General features: G+C 45.0%; 1 long non-coding RNA gene and 2 other non-coding genes across 3 annotated transcripts; 2 read left to right on the top strand and 1 right to left on the bottom strand.

Annotated features, from left to right (window-relative positions):
- Positions 1–11,801: 11,801 nt before the first annotated feature.
- LOC129006485 (uncharacterized) lies at positions 11,802–12,854 on the bottom strand. Its single transcript, XR_008492010.2, has 2 exons — positions 12,485–12,854; positions 11,802–12,049 (listed from the first exon to the last, which is right to left on the bottom strand). It is a non-coding gene; the product is annotated as an uncharacterized LOC129006485 (long non-coding RNA).
- A 92-nt stretch (positions 12,855–12,946) lies between these two features.
- TRNAN-GUU (transfer RNA asparagine (anticodon GUU)) lies at positions 12,947–13,020 on the top strand. The gene has a single exon. It is a non-coding gene; the product is annotated as a tRNA-Asn (tRNA).
- Positions 13,021–19,279: 6,259 nt separating this feature from the next.
- LOC129022638 (U1 spliceosomal RNA) lies at positions 19,280–19,444 on the top strand. Its single transcript, XR_008496501.1, has one exon. It is a non-coding gene; the product is annotated as a U1 spliceosomal RNA (small nuclear RNA).
- Positions 19,445–20,730: the final 1,286 nt, after the last annotated feature.

Raw genomic sequence — 20,730 nt, 5'->3', positions numbered from 1 at the left:
GAAATTCCCTGGTGGAAAGAGCAGCTAAGTCCACAGCTAAGGAAACCCTGGTATTTCAAGCTGCTGTGCTACTACCAGGTACTCCATCCATGTCAGTAACACCATACTATACCCCTAAGGAAATTAAAGGAACTGAGTAAAAGGCTTCCAGTGAGACCCTGCTGGATGGTTGTTAGAAAAGAACAAACTCTATTCCTGAGGCTGACAAATGGGAAATAATTAAACATTTTCATGATTCCTCACATTTGGGACAGGATTTTCCATTCAAATTAGTTTCCTAAATATTCTTGGGGAAGGGACTGTTCCAAACTATAAAAAGGGTTACCACTCAGGGAGCCACCCCATATCCCAATCCCTGCTTAAACCTGTAAAACACCAAGGAACATATCATGGCGAAGACTGGCAGACAGATTTAACCCACATGCCACCTTACAGGGGACTACAAGATTTGCTAGTATTTATAGACACTTTCACCAGGTGGATAGAAGCTTTCCCCATGAGGATAGGAAAAGTATTGGAAGTGTCTAAATTCTTAAAGAAATCATTCCAAGATTTGGATTACCGAAAGGTTTGCAAGGTGACAACTGACCTCCCTTCACAGCTAAGGTGACCCAGTGAGGTCATGCCTCAGCCTTACCTATCTTCACTCCTCATGGAGATCTCAGTCTTCGAATAACAGAAAGCCAATCGTGACATTAGCAAAACTCTTTCAGGTTTGGGGCTTCCCTGCCCTGCGTCACCATCATTGTTTCCTCGGGTTTCCCAGGAATGTACATGTGTGAGACTGCCGCCCGCTTATAGATCTGTTTCCGTGCAAGGAAACAGGAATATCTTGCCTGTGGCTTCCAGAGTTGGAGATACATGTAGTTGCACCACTGAGTGCTAACATTGAATTTTGGAATCAAGTGATGCATTCAGACTGGTTGCTATCATTCTGTGGGATACATGTAGTGAACACATTCATGATTGAGTTTCCTGCTTTTAGCTGGAGCAAGAAAGTTTCATAATTGTGATTTGTATGAAAAAATCATGAGCAAGGGAATGGGTGTAAAATAAACTTTATTGTCAGAGGTTTCTAAAGGCTCATGCTTCAAGGAAAACGGACATATGCTGAAGAGCTGATAAACTGTCTACAGCAGTGTTATTCTAACTTAATCTTGATTCCAAGTTCTTTCCATTTTCCTCCAGCTGCTATTGACTCCAGTTATATATAGGATGGGGGAAAGGGGATTATCTATGAATCTAGGCATCATTGTCTCTTGGGCAGTTATCACATTTGCAGATGGAAGGGATGTGATTTCTATGATCAAACTATCCATTTTGAGTACAAATCTGGAGTGGGTGTAAAATTCGGTTCTCAGAGATGAGCTTGCGGATTTGGACTTTCAATTGTTCTGTTGTATTAGTTTTTCTCATCAACTGGGGATCTGTTTGTAACTAAGCTTTGTTAAAAGTAGAGAAGAGCTTTTCATAGTTCCAACATTAGTTGTTACCTGAAACAAACAAAAACACACACACATACAACTAAAGAATAATCTTTGGTGAGGTCTTGCTGATACCTGAGGCTGGAGTGAGAGCTGAGTGGTGATACAGGCCAGGTGCAAACTGAGTGCAACTAAGTGGATAATCTCCAGTAGTGAACTACAGTCTAGAAGAAGATAGTAATAATAGATTGAAAAAAAAGTCTCCTGAAATGAACTAGCTGGCCTGTGGTGTAGGACACAGGACCCCACCCACCTTATGATTCTAAAAGCCTTGCTCAAAGCCACTGCAGATGAGTTAGCTAGGTCTCTACCACCTCCTCAGCATCAATTGACTCTCCATAATACTCCTCTGGAGAGAAATAAGGGTCTTTCAACCTCCCAGGAAGGGATTTTCTTAGCCTCAAATATGCACATTCAGAAATAGCTTGTCATAAGAAAGAGAGGATAGTTTGCAGAGAAATAACCCTCCTAAGTCCACATCCTATTCCTTTTAAATAAGAGAGTGGTGCCAAGGGAAGAGCCCTAGAACATCAAAGCCAACAGGGTGCTCAGATACCACCCAAGTACAGTTCCATCTTTGGCCGTGAGCAGACAATGGTGTCAAGAGGCTAAGGCCGTATGATCTGTAGGTGAAAAACCTGGGATGAGAATTGAGACCTCAAACATTTTCCACTACATCACAGAGTTTAGGAGCAGTTAGAGGGAAGGCTTCAATCTGGAGAACACTAACAGGCTCTAGAGATTATTGGGTCATGGTGTCTGGGACAGAAATAAGGATTCACAGAAAGATGTTTATAGTAAATGTTCTTTTGGGAATTTGCTTGACAAAAAGGCTGAGCAAAAGGAAAAATTTATTTATTTTCTTTTTTTTTTTTAGACAGTTTCACTCTTGTTTCCCAGGCTGGAGTGCAATGGTGCAATCTCGACTCACCACAACCTCCACCCCCTGGGGTTCAAGCAATTCTCCTGCCTCAGCCTCCCAAGTAGGGGTGATTACAGGCATGCACCACCATGCCCAGCTAATTTTTTTTTTTTGGTATGTTTAGTAGAGACAGGTTTCCTCCATGTTGGTCAGGCTGGTCTCAAACTTCTGGCCTCAAGTGATCCTCCCAAAGATCTGTGATTACAGGCACCAGACACCACACCTGGCCAAAAGTAAAAATGTTCTAATTGCAATTCTGAACCACTTGGGGGTTGTGAAATCAATAAAGTGGACTGTTTACTACTATAGGCTTTATTTAAATTCCAGGTAGGGTGGATTACACATAGTAAAAGATTTTTAAAAAGCTGATCACAGGCCAGTCACAGTGGCTCATGCCTGTAATCCCAGCATTTTGGGAGGCTGAGGTGGGTGGATCACGAGGTCAGGAGATTGAGACCATCCTGGCTAACACGGTGAAACCCCATCTCCACTAAACAAACAAACAAACAAAATTAGCTGGGCATGGTGTTGGGTGCCTGTAGTCCCAGCAACTCAGGATGCTAAGGCAGGGGAATGGTGTGAACCCAGGAGGGTGGAGCTTGCAGTGAGTTGAGATCATGCCAGTGCACTCCAGCCTGGGCAACAGAGGAAGACTCCATCTCAAAACAAAACAAAACAAAACAAAAACAAAAAAAAAACTGATCACAAATAATTGTATATTTCTCACTGCATCTTGTGATCAGAAAAGTTTGAGAAACTGCTCTACACAGGCAAATTACAGGCTCAATCTCTCCATCTACCTCTTTATCTCTTCTCTATTTTCCATGCTATGCAGACAAGACCATGGAGAGAGGAAGGCAAATTCCATCAATGGGTGGTGTTAAGCCTTTTCTATGAGGTAGCTGCACATTTGGGGCACTTCAATACTGGTTACTTGAGATTCTAGTATAGATTGTCCTTTTCATCTCTAGCCACATGGTAAAATTACTTGGGAGCTTTTTAAGACTACTAGTGGCTTCCACCCACCTGGAAGCATTTCAATCAGAATCTCTATGTGTAGAGTCCAGGAGCTTGTGTTAGTTAAAACCTCACCAGGCTTTATAATATGACAGAGTGGTTTGAAGCTACTGAGTAGACCTACCCTATTTCCTACCTTTCTCTTTGTTTCTCTTTCACCATAGGCTTCTTTCCCATGAGAAAGTAAAGATTTTAGTCTGTGTTTTCAGAGTCTCAAGTAAATCACTCTCTTTCTCAACTGGACTTCCAAGGCAAAGATTTCTTTCTATTTATCTGTCTGCATTTTTACAAAGTTGGCCTCTGGTTTCCCTTTTCCCAAAGCTAAATCACCACAAAGTTGCCCCTCAAGTCAAGGAGCTGGGCTTTCATGCACCTGCACCTGTCAATCATGGGTCAATATTTTGCAGGCAGGGTTGCTGGGTGCTGTGGAATTGACATAAACTCCCAGGTATTGCCAGCTCTGAGCCTCAGGCAAGCTTGTGACTAAGTGACTCCAGTAGTCTGAGGATAGTCCTTACTCAGAAGGGTCTTCAGAAGCAAAAGCAAACATAGGCATGAGAGGGTAAAAAAAAAAATCTCATGTCATCTTGGCTTATACCTAACAGAACTTGTGCAAGAATGGATATTAAGGTGGGTATTGTACACAGCAGAACTTAGTAAATACCAAGTCTGGGGTTTAAGGGATAGGCTGAAGAGATTTTGCAGATTTGTAAACATTTTTGCCAACTTGAACGCACTTTTGTTTGGGTTTGGTTTTTCTGCTCAGTGGTAAGAGCTACGCACAATAGGGTAGCTAAGATATTATAGTTTGAATCAATACATTTGTATTTGCCAAGAACCAAGATGAACTATGATGATTTCAATTTTTTAGTACTTTATTTTCATCAGTTTGAAAATTAGGACTTTTGCTCCTTTTTTGGCTTATGGCACCTTTTTGTTTTCACATTTTCTCAAAGGCCAGTAACTTAGAATCTAAATTATGATTGCTTATTCTTTCAGTACTCTAGGGAAAGTTGATTTAATCTTGACAAAATGTATTCAATTAAAATAATTGTTCTCTTAAATCTTTTCTTTCTTTCTTTCTGTTTTCTTTTTTTTTTTTTTGAGATGGAGTCTTGCTCTGTCACCCAGGCTAGTGTGTAGTGGCACATTCTTGGCTCACTGCAACCCCCACCTCCTGGGTTCAAATGACTCTCCTCTCTCAGCCTCCTGAGTACCTGGGCCTATAGGCACATGCCATCATGCCTGGCTAATTTTTGTATTTTTAGTACAGATGGGGTTGCACCATGTTGTTCTCTTAAATCTTTTCACCTTTTTAGTTTGTCCTTCTTTTCTCCAATTTGCAATAGTGGAGTGTGGCTTGCAGCTAAATAGTATATTTCTCAGAGCTACTTATTCCTGGAGCCTGGCAGTCTGTGGGCCTGGAGGGGGAGCATCTAGAAAGCAGTCCTCTCTAAGTTGAGAATAACTATGAGAATTGTGGGTTATAAGGCTTTGAGCAGCTCTGGCCTCCCCATCCTCTCTTGTTTCTACTGTGGGGTGTGACAAGAGAAGGAACTCATCAGACAGTGACTTCATATTGTGGCCTTTCACTGCTTACTTCTGGAAATTTGATTCAGGCAAGCCGGGGGGAGTCTCTCGTATTCTTCTCTGAGAAGAAGAATTCATTATACAGCTGGACAATGGAATCTATGATCTGCCTGTAGAAGTTAGAGGTGCATCCTGTTCCAGGAAATAATTACAATTTAGGCAAGTTATATATGTTTGCTTAAGAGAATGCTTTCTGCACATTTCATGTTCTTCCTTTCTATCTTAGCCTAGGGAGAAAACTGTGGGGACTCAGGGCTGGAACTTTACTGTGATGAGGCAGAAGCTTAATTTTCACATGATTCTCAACAAATGGCAGCACATCACATGTATTATCATGTCCAATGGCTGCAATGTGAAGGAGGCTTTTCCGAAATATTTGCTGCTTTGGTAAAAAATTAACTGGTTAGATTCAAAGTCAAATTTGAAGAAAGCTGAGCAGGCAGAAGAAACAATCAGTGAACCTGAAGATAAGGCAATGGAAATCATCCAGTCTGAGGAACAGAAATAAAAAAAGATTGAAGAAAAGTGAACAGAGCCTGATTGCTGTCTTAAGACCCCCTGGATGCTCCCTCTCCCCTCTCCCCTCTCCCCTCTCCCCTCTCCCCTCTCCCCTCTCCCCTCACCCCTCTCCCCTCTCCCCTCTTCCCTCTCCCCTCTTCCCTCTCCCCTCTTCCCTCTCCTTTGGTCTCCCTCTGTTGCCAAAGCTGGACTGCACTGCGGTGATCTCGGCTCACTGCAACCTCCCTGCCTCGGGCTCCTGTTCGGGCTCCTGTGATTCTCCTGCCTCTGCCTGCCGAGTTCCTGGGATTGCAGGCGCACGCCGCCACACCTGACTGGTTTTTGTGTTTTTGGTGGAGACGGGGTTTCACCCTGTTGACCGGGCTGGTCTCCAGCTCCTGGCCTCGAGTGATCTGCCAGCCTCGCCCTCCCGAGGTGCTGAGATTGCAGACGGAGTCTCGCTCACTCAGTGCTCAATGTTGCTCAGGCTGGAGTGCAGTGGCGTAATTTCGGCTCGCTACAACCTCCACCTCCCAACCGCCTGCCTTGGCCTCCTAAAGTGCTAAGATTGCAGCCTCTGCCCCGCCGCCACCCCGTCTAGGAAGTGAGGAGCCTCTCTGCCTGGCCACCCATCGTCTGGGATGTGAGGAGCCCCTCTGCCCGGCCACCCCGTCTGGGAAGTGAGGAGCGCCTCTGCCTGGCCGCCCCATCTGGGAAGTGAGGAGGGCCTCTGCCCGGCTGCCCTGTCTGGGAAGTGAGGAGCGCCTCCACCTGGCCACCCATCGTCTGGGAGGTGAGGAGCGCCTCTGCCCGGCCGCCCTGTCTGGGAGGTGTACCCAACAGCTCCTAAGAGACAGCGACCATCGGGTGCGGGCCATAAGGACGGTGGTGGTTTTGTTGAAAAGAAGGTGGGGAAGTGTGGGAAAAAGAAAGGAGAGATCATATTGTTGCTGTGTCTCTGTAGAAAGAGGTGGGCATAGGAGACTCCATTTTGTTCTGTCTAGGAGAAATTCTTCTGCCTTGGGATGCTGTTGATCTATGGCCTTTCCCCCAGCCCCGTGCTCTCTGAAACATGTACTGTGTCAACTCAGGGTTAAATGGATTAAGGGCAGTGCAAGATGTGCTTGTTAAACAGATGCTTGAAGGCAGCATTCACTTTAAGAGCCATCACCACTCCCTAATCTCAAGTACCCAGGGACACAAACACTGCAGAAGGCCGCAGGGACCTCTGCCTAGGAAAACCAGAGACCTTTGTTCATGTGTTTATCTCCTGACCTTCTCTCCACTATCATCTGATGACCCTGCCATATCCCCCTCTCCGAGAAACACCCAAGAATCATCAATAAATACTTAATAAAAAAAAAAAGAAAAAAAAAAGAAAAGTGCACAGAGCCTAAGTGACCATCAAGTGGACCAACATATGCATTGTGGAATTTCTTTTTTGTTGTTGTTGTTTTGGTGGGGGGGTGGGAGGGGGAATGGGGCTTCATTTTTGCTGCCCAGACTGGAATGCAATGGTGCGATCTCAGCTCACTGCAACCTCTGCCTCCCGGTTTCAAGCAATTCTCCCACCTCAGCCTCCCAAGTAGCTGGGTTGGCAGGCATGCACCACCATGCCTGGCTAATTTTGTATTTTTAGTAGAGACGGGGTTTCTCCATGTTGGTCAGGCTGGACTCATACTCCTGACCTCAGGTGATCCTCACGCCTCAGCCTCCCAAAATGCTGGGATTACAGGCATGAGCTACCGCTCCCAGCCTCGCATTGTGGAATTTCTAAAGAAGAGGGAGAGAAGGGCAAAAGAGAATATTTGAAGAAATAATAGCTGAAAACTTCCCAAATTTGATGAAAGACATGAATACAAACACAGTAGCCTAACAAACTCCAAGTAAGATAAAGAGAACTACACCAAAACACATTATAATCAAACTTTCAAAAGTCAAAGACAGAGAATCTTTAAATGGGTAAGAGAAAAGCAACTGGTCACATGCAAGAAATCTTTAATAAGATTATCAACAGATTTCTCATCAGAAAATGGAAGCTGGAAGGACAGGAAATCAAAAGCTGCCAACAATCTGGAGGGGTGGCTCATATCTATAATCCCAACACTTTGGGTGGCCGAGGCAGGCGGATCACTTGAGGTCAGGAGCTCAAGACCAGCCTGGCCAACATGGCAAAACCCTGTCTCTATTAAAAATACAAAAATTAGCCAGGCGTGGTGGTGGGTGACTGTAATCCCAGCTACTTGAGAGACTGAGGTGGGAGAATCACTTGAACCTGGGAGTCGGAGGTTGCAGTAAGCCAAGATCTCACCACTGCACTCCAGCCTGGGTGATAGAGTGAGACTCCATCTTAATAAACAAACAAACAAACAAACAAAAGCTGCCCATGAAAGGGAAAAGGATCAATAAATGGGTATTCCAAAAAGTCCAAAGTCACAGAAATATCAAGCCAAAATAAACTGGGTTCCTGACGGGAAATGGAACCCAGGCTATGGCAGCAAATCACAGAAGTTCAGTACCGAACTTCAAGGTAGAACAGACTTTACTGTGACTCCTGGAAGGGATCCGGAGCAGGCAGTTTCAGCTTATGAAGAATTTTAACTTTGTTTTGGATCAAATTTTGCTCTTTAATTTAGTCAAGAGAATTTTTTTCTCTACACAACACACATAATATTGTCAAGAGAGTTTTTAAGAGTAGCCATGACACTACTATGTGTGTTTGTTTGAATTTGATCTTCCTATCAACTGTTAAAATAAGAGATCTCTAAAATCTTTTTTTTTAAATTCAGGTGTCTAGTTTAAGGGATCCATCTTCAGGCCATTGCCAATTCGAATTTCCAATGGTGTAATTATTGCAATAGCAATTCAACCAAATAGCCCCTTTGTGGAAAGCCCAGGATGTCATTTTCCAGGTTAACTTCCTGGGAAGGGCATAGAAGAGGCAATCCCAAAGATTCCCCTGCAAGAAAAAAGTTCAATGCAAGGACTAGACCACAGATGGGTAAGGATGATGTTTGCCTCCAGTAACCCACAAATTTGTGGGGGCTTCCAGTCACAGACCTGTGAATCTACAATACCAGGTAGGCCATCTTGGGATTGAGCTTTCCTAGAACGAACCAGGAAACAAGAGTTGAGATGACAAAAGCCTCAAAGGGATGGGACTTCTTAAGACAAACCCCAAGATCTTGACATGGTCAGAACAAAAAGGGTGCTGGGGTTCCCAGCCATTTTCAGACAGGCCTCCTAGTATGACCTGAAAGTTACCGCCTCTTTCCAGATAGTGGAAACCAAGAGAAAGCACTCCCACTTGGTCACAAGTCAAGCTCTCAAGGACATAAAATAAGATGAGAAGGAACCTCAACCAGTACCCCCTTTTATGACAGAATAACACATAGAGACAAAGACAAAGGAACAGACAATTTCTGGGAAGAAAGGGATTAAACAATAGGAATTGGTACACAAACTACCAAAAAGCACACCAGAGTCACTACACCCAAGACTAGTCACACAAATCTTTTTCTCCAATTAATCAAGATTTTGGAGAGGGAAAAGAAAGAAACAATGATTTTTACTGTCCACTTGATGAGATTCCACACAGAGAAGGAGGCCGGGAGCCTGGCTGGTAAAAAAATTCTTACACTTATGACAGCTGATCAGATTCTGGGTTCTTCACTGCAGCTTCCAGAAGAGCAGAGCTTTCCTATCCTGCTTACAGCTCCAAAACTGTAGGGGCCAATGGAAACCCTCCCTCTTAACCCTCTGAAGTTTCACTCAAAAATCAAGTCACAAAAGGCAGATTAATTGGAGAAAAGGAAGAAAATGTATTAACATGTGCATGGGGAGAGTCACAGAGTGATTACCCTCCCCTACCCACAATGGGATGTAGAAGCTTATATACCATCTCAAGGTAACAGAATGAATGAGGGCTCAAAGCATGGCCAAAACCAGGTGCAATCAGAGTCAGAGGTATATCCAATTATTGTGGGCAAGATAAGTCATGGGAGGGAGAGAAAATGAGGCTCGGCTAGCAAAGGTGGTCTTAATATGTAAATGAAACCTTACAGGTAGCAGCTCTCAGAGAGAATAAACGCTAAAAGTTTCTTTCAGACCTTTACAGGTGTCAGACTCTCAGTTAATCTTTCCTAGATCTGGGCAAGGAAAGACTTGGCTGTATCAATGCAGATTCCCTACAGATGCAAATCACCTCTACAAAAGACAACTTTGCAGGGCTACTTCTACAGCTGGCTTTCTGAACAGACATCTTAAAATATGTCAAAGAAATGTATTTTGGGGTAAAATATTTTTAATTCCTTCACATCTACAGCCTGATGCACCTGCCATCTCAAAGCACCGTTGTTGGTGGCAACTCCATTCTTCCCTAAATTCAAGCCAAAAAACCAGGTTCTCCTTGAGGCTAGTCTTTTTCTCACAGCACACATCCAATTTGTCAGAAAACTCATGTTTCCTGTTTGGTTAATTACAGATTTTGATCTGCCCAATCTTTCTCTTTCTTGGTCTCTGAATTTTGGCAAAGGAGTCTCCTGATACAGGCAGGATCGATTCTACTGACGATTCTCAAAACCGTCAGACATTTAAGAGCCTTAATCTTGGGGTCGGGGTTTAGGCAGCCCTCGAACCTTTTCTTTGGGCCTACCCGTCAAAATCATCCTGGCCAGGCCTGTCTTCAAGGCCCAGGGGCAGGGCCAGGTCATCCCGACGCTTCTTGAAGTTTCTCCCGCCAGGTCGGCAGCCACCCTCCCCTTCCCTCTGACCTGCAGAGAAGCTTCAGGGGGCATTTATTCAATTTGCTGGGAGCCCATGGGCGCAGGTGCGCATGACTCTGTGGTTCCCACCACACCCGCCGCCCTCCTTGGTCCTCTAACTGTCTGAAGCGGGCAGTAATGTTCCGGGTGAGTTTGGGCTCTGAAGACACCCAGTGAAGGAGGGACCGGTAGGGAAGGGCACTGGCCCCTTAGGTCCTTAGCAGCCAGGGATCCGAAAAAGGTCTTGAAGAAATAGAAAGGAAGAGTTGGAAGTAGATCAAAGGGAAAGAAAGAAAATCCTAGATTTCCTATCTGAAGGCACCATGAAGAGAAAGTCCGCCTCCTCTGGGCCACATCCTCACGTCACTGGTGAACCGGGTTGCGCTCTCCATTGGAGACCAAATCAGTTGACTTTGGCTTGACTCCTGGTGAAGAAGCCACGCTTTGTCCTCCCCCGTTTAGCTCTTGATCCTGAAGCACTTGATTTTCTCTCCCGGGCTTTCGATGGATTTCAGGGATGCAACTGAGAAATTTGTTTTTAATGCACTTAATTGAAGTCAGAATATTTTAAAGTATTTTTGCAAAGAAAAACGTTTCCTTTTGCAATGAAGACATTCAGATGTGAGGAAAATCACTAGGCTCTCACAAACGCAAATTCCACATCAGCGGGTAGGATTGACCCTCAGGTTGGGCACATTTTCAGTGCACTGTTGGAACTTAAGATGAATCTAGGACATTCATGATTAATATTTTTTGGTTTTTAGTACAATTTAATATTTTAAATTTAAATACACATTCTGAAAATTGTATAACCAGCACAAGAAACCGGCTTTACGCCATATTTACAAACATGGGAAAGAAAGGTGATATTTTAAATGACAATGCTTCATAAATGGCAACATTTTTAAAGTACCTAGAGAAAAAAAGTTAATCTAGAATTCTATGCAAAAATAAAATTTCAAAACTGTGAGTGAAATAAGGACATTGAAAAACATACGAAAGCTAAAAGAATTCACCAACCCACACTACAAGAAATCTTAAGACTCCTCCTGGCAGAAGCAAAAGGATACCAGATAAAAATGTGGACCTACACAAAGAAACGAATATTGGAAATGGCATTTAGAAAGCATGTACTACACATTTTCTTATAATTTAAGTCTTCCAAAAAATATTTGACGTAATAAATAAAAGTAATAATGAATCACAAAGCTTATAGTGCATAAAGTAAAATTACATAACACTAGGATAAAGGCCAGAAAGGGAGGTATAATGACACTAGAAAGCAGACTATGATAAATTAAAGATGTATCCCAGAAACCCTAAAGCAGCCTCTGAAATAAGAAAACGGTTATAGCTAATAAAGTAACAAAGGAAAGAAAACGGAATGAAATAAAAGCTATGGAAACACTATGCTGGAACAACTACTCTCCAGGCCTCCACCCTATAGGAATACACCAGTGGCCATTGAGAGTGTACAAGAATGATGACTGCAGCATTATTTGCAATCATAAAATAATAAAACCAACGTAAGTTTAAAGATATATGAAAAGGGTTTTATTTATTTAACAGACAGACAATTGAACAAACAAACAATGGAGGCAAGTCCTTTGCCAGAAGGAACAGAGAGGGTCATGATGATGCTACTCCTCCAAGGATTTCAGGGTTCCCAGACGCCTAGTTTTCTGTCTGGTTCTTCTGGAAGATATTATTCTTGGGGAGCAATAGGTCCTCGAGTTTGGGACTCTTTCAGGTTCTCTCTCCATTTCACCATTCTGCTACAATAAACAAACAAACAAAAACAATTCTCACTTCCAGAAGATCCCGCCTGTGCCTCTTCACGAGCCTTTCAGGAGGTCTGGATGTCTGGTCCACCGCTCCCCGTCTTCTTTCCCAGCTTTTGCTTTTCCCTTTACCTGCTCTCGCCCTACGGCCCGACGGCGGGACAACCGCCCAGCTGGGCCCCCGCGGCTCCACCGCGCAGAAGGTGCGACGGAGGCCCTGCCAGTTGCCCGCCCTGCGGGGTGCTGAGAAATCAACGCTTTGTAAAAGGAACTTCCCCATGGAAAAAAATCTGTTGATTTCCGCCCTCAGGGCTCTTCAAAGGACTAAAAGCTAAAGGCCACGATCAATTCATTCGACAAGTCCTAGTCGTGAGCCCTGGTGAGTACCAGACCCTGCTCCCCCCGAGGGGACCCACGAGCGACCCTCACCACCATCCCTGCCCTGGTGGAGCCCCTGTGAGGAACACAAGATCTGAAGATGGCAGCGGAAGCTCCTCAGCGGCCCCCACAGCGACTGGGCAGGGTAGGCACAGGCTCCTTCAATGGGTGAAGGCGGCGCGAAGAAGGGGAAGAACCATCCCCGGAGGCCACACGGCGTTCAGCTTCCCTTGGGGCCCCATGCAGCTCGGGCTGGGTCGCCGACCGGGGAGTTTCTGGAAGCTTCTGAAGCAGGGGAGGGGCAGGGCGGGCGAAGACAATTCGGCTGTTCTGGCTCCAGAATCTCCTAACGCGCAGGTGTCCAACGTGACCGGCGCGACTCACCGCTCTAATCTCTCTGGTTTTCCAAGGCCTTGCTCAGTGGTCCCGCCGGGCGGGCCCTGAGAATAGACGGAACGGAGGAAGTTCAGTGAGTGCGCCCTTCCTATATGCCCAGTAGAGTCGGAAGCGCTTGTCTCTGTGGCGCAATCGGTTAGCGCGTTCGGCTGTTAACCGAAAGGTTGGTGGTTCGAGCCCACTCAGGGACGCTTATTGGAACTTTTTGAAGCATTCACGCATTGTCAATCAGTAGATAAATGGGGAGGATTTTATCTTCCCGAAGTCCCAAGCCACTAATTTAGGACTGATCCATGTCAAGGGCCGCCCACCTCCCCCACCGGATTCTTAACCAGGTATCTCCTGAAATGCCGGGTTTACACCTGTGTAACTTAGGAATCCTGAAACAGAGACCTAGGAACCCACTTCTGCTGTGATAAAATTCTAATTCAGTCCCTTATACGCTTAAACAAGTAATTTACGTGCCTCCATTTTTTTGTATTTTAGTAATAGGAGTCCAGTATTACTTCCAGGATGTGCCTGCGTTTCCTGATTTCTCTATCAATAACGTGACCAGTGGAATCATTCATCACAATAGTGATCCTCTCCCTCATTTTTGAAAACAGTATTTTTCCTCAGTTTATGCATGATTTATTTAACCCTTTTCAAAATGTTTTTGTTAGCCAGGCATGGTGGCATGCACCTGTAATCCCAGCTACTCGGGAGGCTGAGGCAGGAGAATCGTTTGAACTTGGGAGGTGGAGGCTGCAGGGAGCTGAGATTGCACCACTGCACTCCAGCCTGGGTATCAGAGTGAGACACCATCTCAAAAACAAAAAATGTTTTTCAGATGATGTTGGTTTCATGGTTTTAGGATTACAAAGAATGCCGCAGTCACCAATCTTGTACAGATATCTTTGGTCATTGTGGAAATGTTTACACTGCAGACATTTCTATAGTGTAGAGAGCTGGATGCACCATTGCTACATTGTAGTGCTTATATAATGCTTCTAATTTGAGTCCATTCTGCAAATGTGTCTTTCACAGGAGCAGTACCAAATAATATTCCAATATAAATGTTTATAAGAGTAAAATGTGCAGATGTGCAGTTGAGCTGCGTGCCTCTCCATGGGGCCCATGTGCATATAATGGTGGCATTGGCAATCATCTGAGAGTGGAGTTTGTGGCCGTCTGACGGGAAAAGCTGAGGCAATGGACATGAAAACCCTCACTGTACATCCTCTGTAGTCTGGCCAGAATCATTCCTAGGTCGGTGGTCTCTCATCAGGAGGGAATGCTGCTTGCTTGTTTTGTCAAAACCACAAAAGGGAGGGAAAGCATCAGGCTGTTGGTTGATAACAGCAGTGAAGCAAGTCTCTCCAAAGGCTTGGTTTGTTAACCCTTAGGAAAAAAATCCTAATTCTTACAAGATGGTGCCGTGCATTTCCAGGCTCTTGGTGTCCCAGACAAAGAACTGTACATGACACACGAAGCAGCAAAGCAAAGCAAAAGTTTATTAAGCACAGTAACACTCTCAGAGTGTGGAGAGTGGGCTGACCTCTGGGATGTAAGATAAGTATTAGTTTGGTGTACTTTGGGTCTTTTTATGTGTGTTTTTTATTCTTCTCTTCACAAAGATGTCTAATCGTTAGCCAGTGTTTGCCTTTTGATTGATAGGTGGGTTGTTTACTTACTTTGGCCCTTGTGTGCTTGCACATTTGCTCCATCCTATAATTTTAAGTACACGCATGATATGCAGTCCATATGCATGAGTTTTAATGAGCTGATTATGATATGGAGTCATGTTAACGATACTTTTTTTCTCTAATGCACATGCCTATCTCTGAGGAGCTGCCCCTTTACTGGTTTGGATCTCGCTGGCCATGGGGTCCTTGCTTGCTTTTCTTTTTATTTCTTTGAGGCAGAGTCTCGCTCTGTTGCCTAGTCTGGAGTGCAGTGGTGCAATCTTGGCTCACTGCAACCTCCATCTCCTGAGTTCAAGCGATGCTTCTCTCTCAGCCTCCCAAGTAGCTGGGAGTACAGGAGTGCACCACAAAGCCCAGCTAATTTTTTGTATTTTTAGTAGAGACGGGGTTTTGCCATGTTGGCCAGGCTGGTCTTAAACTCCTGACCTCAGGTGATCTGCCCGCCTTGGCCTCCCAAAGTGCTGGGATTACAGGCCTGAGCCATCGTGCCCAGCCTTGCTTGCTGTTTTAAATCTTACTTTTTGTTTTGGCTGCTCAACTTCAGCCTTATATCTTGCTTCTTGCTCTCCCACCCCATCACCTTGCTTCTGTTTCTGCTTTTACTCATTCTGCCTTTTATCCAACTTCCAATTCCCTCTGCTGTTCTCCTGCCTCATAATGGCAGTTAGTGGGTGGGTGGGGGGGTTAAGGTGGCATGTCCAACCTCCTAGCCTGCCACATCCAGAAACAGCTTTCAAGGTTTCTCTATGGTCCTGTCAGCCAAGAGGGAGCCCGTTCAGTTGATTGTAGGGCCTACGGCTTATTTTTATTTCTGAATCCTGACAAGGTAAGGCTGGATTAATGCAGATTCTCTGCAGGTGTAAATGTCCCCTACAGAAGACAGTTTTGCAGAGTTACTTCTGTTTGCTGGTTCTCTGACAGCCATCTTAAAATATGCCAAAGAAATATATTCTGGAGTAAAATATTTTGATTTTCTTCATCTATCTACAGCTTCACCATGCTGACAGCCTCCAATTCAAGCATACCTGAAACTTTTCTTTTTTTTTTTTTTTTTTTTTTTTTGGTTTGAGACAGAGTCTTGCTCTGTCACCCAGGCTGGAGTGCAGTGGCATTATCTCGGCTCACTGCAAGCTTCACCTCCCAGGTTTGCACCATTCTCCTGCCTCAGCCTCCAGAGTAGCTGGGACTACAGGTGCCTGCCACCACGCCAGGCTAATTGTTTGTATATTTCTTAGTAGAGATGGGGTTTCACCATGTTAGTCAGGATGGTCTTGATCTCCTGACCTCATGACCACCCACCTGGGCCTCCCAAAGTGCTGAGATTACATGCGTGAGCCACCGTGCCTGGCCCCTGAAGCCTTTCTTTTTAAAAAGCTTTCCCACCCTTATGACTGCCTTCAAGTCTCTGCCAAAATGCAAATAACAGTGACTGACTCCCTGCTATAGCAAGCTCAGAATAAATAGCCTTTGCTTTTTTTCATTTGGTTGGTCTTTGTTTATTTGCAGAAGCTTCAATGTAGAGTTGACAAGGACTCCAATCTTTGACAAAACCTTAGTAGGTTCCTCTGAGCCCTTTTCTCTGTTACTTCTTGGCCTGCCAAGTCCAGTTTTAGGAATGAATCCTGTTGAGTCTAGTTTAGCAAGAGTCCTCGCAACCATCTTTGATAGCTAATCAAGTTCCTCTTAGTAATTTTCCATCCACTGACTTTCTTATCTTGCCAATTGGCTATAATCTTCAACTCCTCCTGCTGTATTTGAGGTTGAGCCCAGTTCTCTGGGCTCAACCTCAAATATGTGTGTCCAGTGTAGTCCCTCAGAAACTACCTTTGCAAAATTATGACAATCAGAGAAAGCTGACATGGCTGACTCCATCTTAGTTCTAGCCTCACAGGCTAGCTGTCTTTGCTCATTCCTGTGCAATTTCTCCCAAGCTATTTTTGGGAAAAATTGAGTTTATAGTTTAAATCAGGGGTCCCCAACCTCCAGGGCCACAAGACAGGTACTGGTCCATGGCCTGTTAGGAACCCAGCCGAACAGCAGGAGGTGAGCTGCAGGCTTTCAAGCATTACCACCTGAGCTCCGCGTCTTGTCAGATCAGCATGAGCATTAGATGCTCATCAGAGCTCAGACCCTATTGGGAACTGCTCATGTGAGTGATCCAGATTGTGCACTCCTTATGAGACTGTAACTAATGCCTGATGACATGAGGTGGAACAGTTTCATCCGGAAACCATCCATCACCCCCTTCCATGGAAAAATTGTCTTCCATGAAACCAGTCCCTGGTCACAAAAAGCTTGAGGACAGCCAAAAAGTCTGGGTTAAATGATAACCTTCCCCAAAACTAAATTACCCCTGTAAAACTAATGAAAGATCACCAAGTTAGAAGGATGAAAGGGGCCTGAATTCTACTAAGATGTATGCCTCATTAAATAATTACCAGCCATTATTCCAGAAGTCACAAGATTGGCAGCTACCCCAATTACTGCTGTGAAGAACATCACTATTGTAGAAGCTAAGATTGGCCTCTTGAGATGTCTTTTCAGGCTTTTGCATTTCTGACTATTGGATGGCACCATCTGGCCTGAAAATCAACCAGTCCCTTAGTCCCCACCCCGAAGCTGACTCCATGCAGGAGGGCCATTTTCCATGCCCCTGTGATTTCATCCCCAACAATTAGCACCATGAAAGCCCTAGCCCCCTCCCCAACAAACTATCTTTGAAAAACCCCTTACCTCCAACCCTTCAGTGAGATTGGTTTGAATAATAACCCTGTCTCCCACATGTCATGGCTGGCCTGTGTCAATGAAACTGTTTCCTGCAGCACCATGGTCTCCTTGAATTGATTTTGTGTGTACATTGGGCAGGAAGAACCCATCAGGCAGTTACATCTGCAGGACGGTGCCAGTTCTTTCCACAAAGGCTGGTCAGATACCCAGAAAGTATTTCTCCACTACCACCTGGACAATGTGTCTCCCTGTCAATCTCCAGGGAATGGGGCCTGGATCAAGTATTTAGTATCCAGCAGTTACTACCCTGTCACCTAATCCCTCATTTTCAATATTTTGCCAAGCTTCCAGTGGCCTAACTGGCCACCACACCACAGAATCTTCACTTTATGGTCTCCAAGGAGAACTCTCCACTCGATGTTTTGTGATTTGAACAATGGAATAGAATCTGATACTGGTGGGCTGGGGGAGGTCCCCGGACACTGGTGGGATCTTGACTCCAGCCGTGGTGTCCACGCTCTTGACACCATCTTGAGAACAAAGTCAAAGATGAGTCAGCAAATAGTGAAAGAAGAGATTTATTGCAAAGCAAAAAGTACACCCTCAAGAAAGGGGAACTCGGGCATACCTGAGAGAGAATAATGGGTTCTGGGGTTTCATCTTGATGGGTCTCTTTAACCAAGGAGTGGAATATTCACAAAAATTCCTGGGTAAAGGTGGAGATTTCTCGGAACTGTGGTGCCATCCATTTTTACATCAAATATTGGTCTCAGAACTGTCATGGCACTGGGTGGTGTGTGATTTAGTATGTTAATGAGCATATAATGAGGGCCTAGGTAAAACTTCCATCAAATCCAGCACCACAGTGGGTCCACTCAGTCTTAGCCAGCTTGGTCCACACCCTGGTTTTTCAGCGTCTTAACAGCCCATAGCCTCAAGTCATGTAAATCTGCTGCCTAGAATTAGTTATCCTGTGACCACTCGGTAGTATTCCTGTCTCAAATCTACTTGTAAATATTCAAATGGTCATTGACTTGGGCATTCCAACTTTGCTTACTTCACAGTGTTTCCTGCATAATATATAAGAAAAGATGATCCAGACATTTGTTAAGCTTCTCAAATAAGAGGTATCCCAGGTATTTGTGTCAAATTTGGATGATTTTGGTTTTGTCTTTGCAGAATATAAAAAACTAACATGAGGTAAGCACTAAGGTGTGGAGATGGCTGTGCAAGAGATGACAAAGTCCAACACCATGCTTGAGAGTGTCCAATCATCTCTTCTGGGGCAGCATATTTTTCTACAGTACTGATTTGGGGAAAAAAACAACAACATCAAAAAAAAAAAAAACCTACGAGATTCATAAAACTGGACAACTGTCTTTATAACATTACTAGTGATAAAACCAGTAAGGAAGGCTGGTTTGCAGTCATCTGAGCAGCCTCTTTACTTTCATAAATATGATTTCTCTCTGATATTAAACAGCTTCCAATTTGCAAGTGGAATGCTACATCACAAGGATAAGGATGCGAAGAGAACCGGTTTCTTCTGTAATCTGAAACACTCTAGTTTGAGAATTAAAAGCCATTATTTGAAGAAGGGTGCCCGGCTCCATCTGGTCTCCGAAAGGTTGCTCCTCAACACAGGATAAGGATCAGCTTCTTTGGAAGAGAACAGATGCAGGGGCGGGAGGGAAAAAGGGAGAGACAGACGTCACTTCCCCTTGCCGGCTCTGGCAGCGGATTGGTCGGTTGAGTGGCAGAAAGGCAGACAGGGACTTGGCAAGGCACTGTCGGTGACATCACGGATAGGGCGACTTCTATGTAGATGAGGCAGCGCAGGGGCTGCTGCTTCGCCACTTGCTGCTTCGCCACGAAGGAGTTCCCGTGCCGTGGGAACGGGTTTAGGACCGCTGATCAGAACTGAAAATCCCAGCTGTGTGTGAGGGCTGGCAAGGTCTCGGGAGTGCGCAGGCGAAGTGACCGTGTGTGTAAAGAGCGAGGCGTATGAGGCTGTGACGGGGCAGCGGCATAAGATCTCATACTTACCTGGCAGGGGAGATACCATGATCACGAAGGTGGGTTTTCCCAGGGCGAGGCTTATCCATTGCACTCCGGATGTGCTGACCCCTGCGATTTCCCCAAATGTGGGAAACTCGACTGCATAATTTGTGGTAGTGGGGGACTGCGTTCGCGCTTTCCCCTGACTTTGTGTAGTTTAAAAAATAGACTTTACAATGAAGTTTCTTTTCTTTTTTAACTATGGATTCGTGTTTTAGCTGGTTTTCCAAATGCTATTCCTGCAGTGGAAGACTGGGGAATAGAAAATAACATGACTCATGTCCGCTTTAGGAGAAAAAGCGAGCATCAGCCTTATTGGTGTTGTAACAGAAACTAACTAGCGTGAAGTCCGCTCATCTCTTCCCTTTCTACCCGGGCTGCTTTTTGCAGCGATTGTGCCATGGTCTCCAGTCTGTTGGTTTCTCACGCTGTGTGAAAATCTTCGTGTTTTTCCCTACCCCCCAGTCACGTCTTACACAGCTTCTGCTTCCAAGCGCAGCCCCCACGGGAGCTGGTAGGATTTCTGTGCTAGTGGGGAATGTGTTCTCACCTCTTAGAGCCAGGTAGAAACTACCCAGTCGGGCGCTGTTCTCTGGGAAGAAAGCAGGGCCTTTGGGGCTCTCAGTGTCCCCGTTGGGTTGTAGACATAACAGGCTTACTTTGCGTAGGGAAAAGGCTCTACCCGCCCCCAGCCGCCCTAGCGCATATTCATCGAGGCCCGCACATCAGAACCGCAGTCTCACCTGTCTTGGCCGAAATGCTCTGCGATCCTCCTTGAGATAGAAGGAGGGAAGTTTTATGAGGAGCCGGGTCCAGTTTCCCTACTGTCTCCTGCCGTTTACATATCTAGTCTTTCTTCAGACTTTATTTAAGCGACAGCTTCATGTTTGATGTCTCGCTCCCACATCCTACATCCATTACCAGGCAACTTTCTAGATAGCACCCCGACCCATCCTTCCCACCCCCAAGCAGCCCTTTCCTATTTCTGGGGCCACTGTCCTCCCCCGTCCCGCTTTCTTCAGGCCCTCGCTTATCACCTTCATGGACAGAAAATACTTAGCTCTCTCTTATCCTGTGGTTTACACCTGACACGCGTCTGTACCCTGGCAAATTCCTTAATACCCCTTCTCAAATAGCACTGTAAATGCATCTCTTTTTAACCCCCAGAAGTATCTAATTGGTTTTGTCCCTGAACTACATGAATACTAGTATTCCACTGCAGAAGAAAGCCACAGGCCTAGCGATGGTGTTTCTGGGCATTGTGTCAGACTCTTCCAGGGTATATTTTCTGATCTCACCTACTTTTTATCAACTGAGCTCAGGAGTTCGAGACCAGCCTGACCAACATGGTGAAACTCCGTCTGTACTAAAAATACAAAAAAAATAAAAAACTTGCCAGACGTGGTGGTGTCTGTCTGTAATCCCAACTAC

This window comes from Pongo pygmaeus, chromosome 1 (assembly GCF_028885625.2).
Source record: "Pongo pygmaeus isolate AG05252 chromosome 1, NHGRI_mPonPyg2-v2.0_pri, whole genome shotgun sequence".
Classification (NCBI taxonomy): Eukaryota; Metazoa; Chordata; class Mammalia; order Primates; family Hominidae; genus Pongo; species Pongo pygmaeus.
Note: the sequence above shows the minus strand (reverse complement) of the source record. Positions and strands in the feature narration are given on the sequence as shown.